A 6,919-nucleotide genomic window follows, 5' to 3' on the forward strand; every position below is an offset into this window, starting at 1 on the left:
GATGAAGGGGGAGGAACATCAGAAGAAGAAAGCAGTAGTAAAGGGGGAGCGTCACCAGACCAGGTAAGTAAGGTACGCAATCTAACCCCAACTCAATCTTTTAAATTTATCAAGTCTCTTTCTAAATAGTTAGATCAATTAGAAAAAGAGAATGCTGAACTAAAGTTGAACCTAGCAAGAGCATGCCCGTTAGAAATGTATGATCATCTGAAATAGAAAATGAAAATTTGAAATTAGAAATTGAAAAACTGAAATATGATGCATGCATAAATCAATTTCCAAATTCAAAATTAAGAATTTATGGTAAATTAAATTGGTATATAAGGAAGCATCAAGGTCAACTTAGAAAAATACCAAGAAACTATGTACCCCCTAGATTTTTGAATAATCCTGTAGGAAGGAACCTCTATTGGGTTCCAAAATCTGTGCTTAATTAATTTTTCAAAAATTAAAAAGCCTACAGTGAGAAAATTAAACATTGAAATTCTTTATGGAAGCTTTGTCTAAGGAAGTGGTTGTTGCTCCAATAACCAAAGAAGGTCTAGTGCCTCGCCACGACCTGGAAGCTAAAATATTGAAAGAAAATGTTTAATTAACTTTCTGAAAAAGCATTAAACAAGTATTAAATAATGCTTTGAAAGTTTATCAAATATTTGTTAAAATAAACAAAAATTCCTAAGAAATTTTTTTTCTAACTTTTTTTTTTTTTGGGTTAGAATTTTTTTTTTGAATTCTAAAAGTTCATTTCACTTAACTTAGAAATTTTTTTTGGGAACCCTTGAACATTTACTTAGGATTTTTTTAGAAAATTCATTTTAACTTAGCAATTTTTTTTAGAAAATTTTCAAAAACTTCAATCTTACTTGAAAATTCTTAAGACCCCATTTTTGCTGTGATCAAAGGGGGAGAAAAAACGTACAAGTTTAGGGGGAGTTAGAGAAAACTTAAATTTTTTTTTTGTGTTGCAATTTTACTAATTGCAAAAATTATTCTTAACTTGTTAGTTTAGTAATTTTTCTTTAAAATTACTTTTTATGTCTATTTTAACCCTAACTTGAACTTGGGTTGATGCACATCAAAAAGGGGGAGATTGTTGGACCCCGTGGTAGTTTTGATGTGATCAACCAAGTTGGTTAGGTCCTGCTTTGTGTTTGATCCCTGTGTCTGAGTGTGCAGGAGCTTAGGAGCACAAGAAGTCGAGTGGAAGACGCAGCTAGCGAGAAGGACGGCACGGGAAGGGAGCCGACGGGCTCGGTGTGTCCGAAGGACGAGAGAGCTGCGGAACAGTACTCCGGTGGGCGTGAAGAGCGTGCGCGGCGTTCGAGGGACGTTAAGCCGAGACGGAATGCTGCTCGAGGAGAAGGCCGGGAATTGGGTTCGGGTGAGCCCTATTTCGGTTGGTCGCAATCACCCAAAAGAACGGAGCTTCGGAAGCCAAAGCGAAGAAGAAAAGGAGACAAAAGAGGCTGAAATTACTGTAGCAGAAATTACTGTAGCAGGAACCTTGAAGGCGCCTTAAACACATTGAAGGCGCCTTAAACACATTGAAGGCGCCTTGAATGGATTGTTTAAGGCGCCTTGAGCAGGCCAGTTTGACCGTTTGCGTTGCGGATAAAGTTTTATCCACAGATTGAGTTGGAGGCGCCTTAAACCCTGTTGGAGGCGCCTTGGACTCTCGGGATAAGATTTCTAGGGCCTATATAAAGGCCCTTGGAGCTAGGAATTCAACAACAACTCAAGCAATCAATCTGTAAGCAATTTCTAAGCAACTAGTGAGCTTCAAAAGTGTAAAAGGCTTCTCCGCCTTCAGAGAAGGAGATTTTTCTTACTGCGCTCTTTTCTACTGTCCTGGATTAACAACCTCAGTTGTAACCAGGTTAAATCCCTGAGTCTTTTCTGTTCCTATTTCTTTTTCTGTTTCATTAATTTAGTTGCTGTTATTTTATTACTGATTTAAATTCTGAGTTGAAATCTGAGGAGGGTATAGTTTGTTTTTTTTTCAGCAATTCACCCCCCTCTTGCCGGTCTCCGCTGCACCAATAATAAACGCCCAAGGTGAACTTGAATCGGAAGATGAGGATGAAATAGTTGAAGAAGTGCCGCAAAAAGAGGACAGTGATGATGAACAACATGTTGTTGTTGGAGACTTATTGGTGGCCCGACGAGTTCTCAATCTACAAGCTAAGGAAGAAGAAGGTAATCAAAGGGAGAACTTGTTTCATACCCGTTGCTTTGTCAATAACAAGGTTTGTAATGTTATTATTGATGGATGGAGCTGCACCAATGTGGCAAGTACTAATTTGGTGGAGAAATTGTCACTACCAACTCAGAAACATTCGCGTCCTTATCGACTCCAGTGGCTAAATGATTACGGTGAAATCAAGGTAACAAAACAAGTCTTGGTAGCAATTTCCATCGGTAAATATGAAGATGAGTTGTTGTGTGATGTGGCTCCCATGCATGCATGCCATCTATTGTTGGGGAGACCTTGGCAATTCGATCAAAAGATAACACATGATGGCCTTAAAAATAGGTATACTTTTACTCCGAAGGGACAACCTATTATTCTTGTACCATTGACTTCAAGACAAGTTATGAAGGACCAGTTGATATTACAAAAAGCAAATGAAAAGAAGAGAGAAAGGAAGTTGAGGAAAAGAAAAATGAGAGGAAAGAAAATAAGAGGAAAGAGACAAAAGGAGAGGGTAAGGAAAAAAAGGAGAGAGAAAGAAAAATAGTTTTTACGCAAAAAAAGTGAGATCAAACGAGCTTTGTTTTCAAATCAGCTGCCCCTTATCCTTTTGTATAATGAGGCACTCCTGAGCACTAACGACCTTAACGATTCTTTGCCTAGTATTATTGTTTCTCTCTTATAGGAATTCGAGGCGGTCTTTCCTAAAGAGGTTCCACATGGTTTACCTCCAATTAGAGGAATTGAGCATCAAATTGACTTCATACCCGGTACATCCATTCCTAATCGACTTACCTATAGAAGCAATCCGGAGGAAACAAAGGAACTTCAGAGGCAAGTTAATGAATTATTAGAAAAGGGATATGTTCGAGAAAGTATGAGCCCTTGCGTCGTGCTTGTGTTACTAGTTCCCAAGAAGGATGGAATATGGAGGATGTGTGTGGATTGTCGAGTCATCAACAACATCACGGTAAAGTATCGCCATCCAATTCCTAGGATTGATGATATACTTGATGAATTGCATGGTTATTGTGTGTTCACAAAAATTGATCTTAGGAGTGGATATCATCAAATTAGGATGAAGGAAGGTGATGAATGGAAAACTGGTTTTAAAACCAAGCATGATTTATATGAATGGTTAGTAATGCCTTTTGGCTTAACTAATGCTCCTAGCACTTTATGCGTTTGATGAACCATGTTTTGTATGCTTTCTTAGGAAAATTTGTAGTTGTGTATTTTGATGACATTTTGATTTATAGCAAAAGCTTAGAAGAGCATGTTACACATTTAAGGTTAGTTTTGAGTGTGCTAAAAGAAGAAAAGTTTTTTTCTAACCTCGTTAAATGCTCCTTTTGTACAGAGAAAGTCATGTTCCTTGGTTTTGTTGTTAGTACTAAAGACATTGAGATGGATTAGGAAAAGTTGAAAGTAATCCAAGAGTGGCCAACACTGACAACAATTAGCCAAGTGAGGAGTTTCCATGGTTTGGCCAGCTTCTATCGATGGTTTGTTAGTGATTTTAGCAATATTGCAGCTCCTCTTACTAAAATCATCAAGAAAAATGAGTTATTCAAGTGGGGAGAGGAGCAGGAGAGGGCCTTCAACACTTTAAAAGAAAAGCTAAGTTCTGGTCCTTTTCTAATCCTATCAGATTTTTCTAAAACCTTTAAAATCGAATGTGATGCTGTTGTGCTTATGCAGGAGATGAGATCCATTGCTTACTTCATTGAGAAGTTGAGTGGAGCCACTCTCAACTATCCTGCATATGACAAGGAGATGTATGCATTGGTGAGAGCATTGGAGACATGACAACATTACCTATGACCAAAAGAATTCGTGATTCACACAGATCATCAATATCTAAAGCATTTGAAGAGCCAACATAAGTTGAACCGACGCCATGCTAAATGGGTAGAATTCATTGAGACATTTCCTTATGTGATCAAATACAAGCAAGGAAAGGAGAACGTAGTTGCTGATGCACTGTCTCGAAGGTATGCTTTACTGTCCACTTTATATACGAAGTTACTTGGATTTGAATATATCAAGAATTTATATACTAACGATACTGATTTTTATGATGTGTTCAAAGCATGCGATAAGGTTGCATTTGGTAAGTTCTATAGGCATGATGGGTTTTTATTTCGTGAAAATAGATTGTGTGTGCCTATGTGTTCGTTACGTGAGTTGATCACTAGGGAAGCCCATGGTGGTGGTTTGATGGGTCATTTTAGAGTTACTAAGACTTTAGAGGTTTTATAGGATCATTTCTTTTAGCCTCATATGAAACGTGACGTGGAAAGAATCTGTGAGAAGTGCATCACTTGCAAACAAGCTAAATCTAAATTGAAACCCCATGGCTTGTATACTCCTTTGCCTATACCTAGTGAACCTTGGACTGATATTTCAATTGGCTTTGTTTTAGGATTACCCCAGACCAAGAGGGAGAGAGATTCAATTTTTGTTGTGATAGATAGATTCTCCAAAATGGCGCATTTCATTCTATGCCATAAAACCGATGTTACATCGCATATAGCTGAATTGTTCTTAAAAGAGGTTATTAGGTTACATGGCATGCCTAGGACCATTGTCTCTGATAGAGATACACAGTTTTTGAATTATTTTTAGAAGACTTTGTGGGAAAAATTAGGAACTAAATTATTGTTCTCTACTATGTGTCACCCCCAAACTGATGGACAAACTGAAGTGGTCAATCAAACTTTGTCCTTTTTACTTCGTGCTGTCATTAACAAGAATTTGAAAATATGGGAAGATTGTCTACCTTATGTTGAATTTGCTTATAATAGGAGCATACATTCTGCGACTCAATTTTCTCCATTTGAAATTATTTATGGTTTCAATCCCTTGTCACCATTAGATTTGATTCTTTTAGCTGTAAGTGAGCATATAAACTTAGATGGTAAGCAAAAGGCCGAATTCGTAAAGAAGATTCATGAACAAGCATGACTGAATATTGAGAAAAGAACCCAGCAATACATGCAGCAAGCTAATAAGGGGCGCAAGAAAATTGTGTTTGAACCAGGAGAATGAGTTTGGTTGCACCTCCGAAAGGAGCGATTTCCGGACAAACGTCGTTCTAAACTTCTACCTCGAGGGGATGACCCATTTCAAGAATTAGAGTGCATCAATGATAATGCCTACAAACTTGAACTACCAGGTGAGTATGGCGTGCATTCTACTTTTGATGTTGTTGACTTATCCTCGTTTAATGCAAGTGATGATTTGAGGACAAATCCTTTTTAAGAAGAGGAGAATGATATATGCCCAAAGGCTAAAGCTAGGAGAGATCAGTTATCACTTCTGGAAGGCCCAATTACAAGACTGCGGGCAAAACGTTTCAAGAAAGCACTAAATGGGCTAATCAAAGAACATTAGGTGGACTATGAGCAAGGAGAGACCAAGATAATCCCAACTGCTAGTCGTGGCCTAATCCACGTAATCGGGCATAACTATCCATGACTCAGCTACGCTTAACGGAAGAACGCTAATAAGCATGGGAACTCGTTCATGCATGAAGACTTAAGTATTTTAGATTGTTTAATGAGGCATGCGACTTGAGACTCTAATTGTGCATGCATTTATTTATTTTTTGGTTCCTAGATAGCTTGCATGAGGCATGCCACATTGGGAATCTAATTGTGCATGCACTTATCTTGTACTTTTCCTTGTTCACTCCCATTATATAAGAGAGGGACATCTTAGTATGAAATAACTTAGTTTTTACTGAGATTGTGTGCTCTCTTAGTTCTTAAAAGGACTTTCTGAACTTATCGAGTTTACTCTCATGACGTTCAACTCATCGAAACTTATCACCCCCGGTGTGACGTTTCTTTCCTTCATAGGCTTGGTTCATGCTAGTTCTTGGTTACGGGTCAAGACTCACATTTTTGTCATCTAGTTCTTGGGGTTCCATCACATTTGTTGGTGGGGTTCGTATTTGTTCGGGTTCAAGGATTTTTCAAATCCCCGTAATTGAACGGGGGCGATTATGGAGATGCTATCTCCATCTTTGAACCTGCTTCGATAATAATAATAACAATGGAGTTTGATCTTTTGTATTATTAAACCATGAATTATTAATGTTATTATATATGTATTATTTCTTGTATTAATACTTTTATAAAAGGGAAATTGAATTTTTTTTGGCTAAGTCAATAGACAAAAAACATTTGAAATATAAATGGGAACAAGAATGGTGATTTAATCCTCGTGAGGTCAGGGATATATTCTCCGATTAGACAGAATCAGGGATGAGAGTGGGGATATAATTCGGGGATAGAGATTAGGATGACAAATCTACCCCCGTCCCATCCCTACTCTAAAATTAGTTAGATCGTAAGAATTGGATACTTGTATTAACTGAAATGTTACCCTATACACCCATCCGTGAGCACCTAGTGAGCATCTAGTATTATTTTTTAAAAATAAAATATATAACTTAATGTTTAGAGTTTAAGATTTAGAATTTAAGATATAGTATTTAGGCTAAACGAAGTGATTTTTTTTTTAAAAAAACTTAACACTAGATATTCATGTGTATATATATATATAAGAAATCAACCTTGCAAATTTTTATGGAAATTCGTGAGACACTAAAAGCTTTTCACAAAAGCCCGTCCGAAGGATTGACTATATATATATATATATATATATGATTAATTTTTGTTAAGCTCTCAGTTATGTCAATGAAATTTTACTTTTAGGATT

The sequence above is a fragment of the Zingiber officinale genome, chromosome 4A, assembly GCF_018446385.1.
Source record: "Zingiber officinale cultivar Zhangliang chromosome 4A, Zo_v1.1, whole genome shotgun sequence".
NCBI classification, from domain to species: Eukaryota; Viridiplantae; Streptophyta; class Magnoliopsida; order Zingiberales; family Zingiberaceae; genus Zingiber; species Zingiber officinale.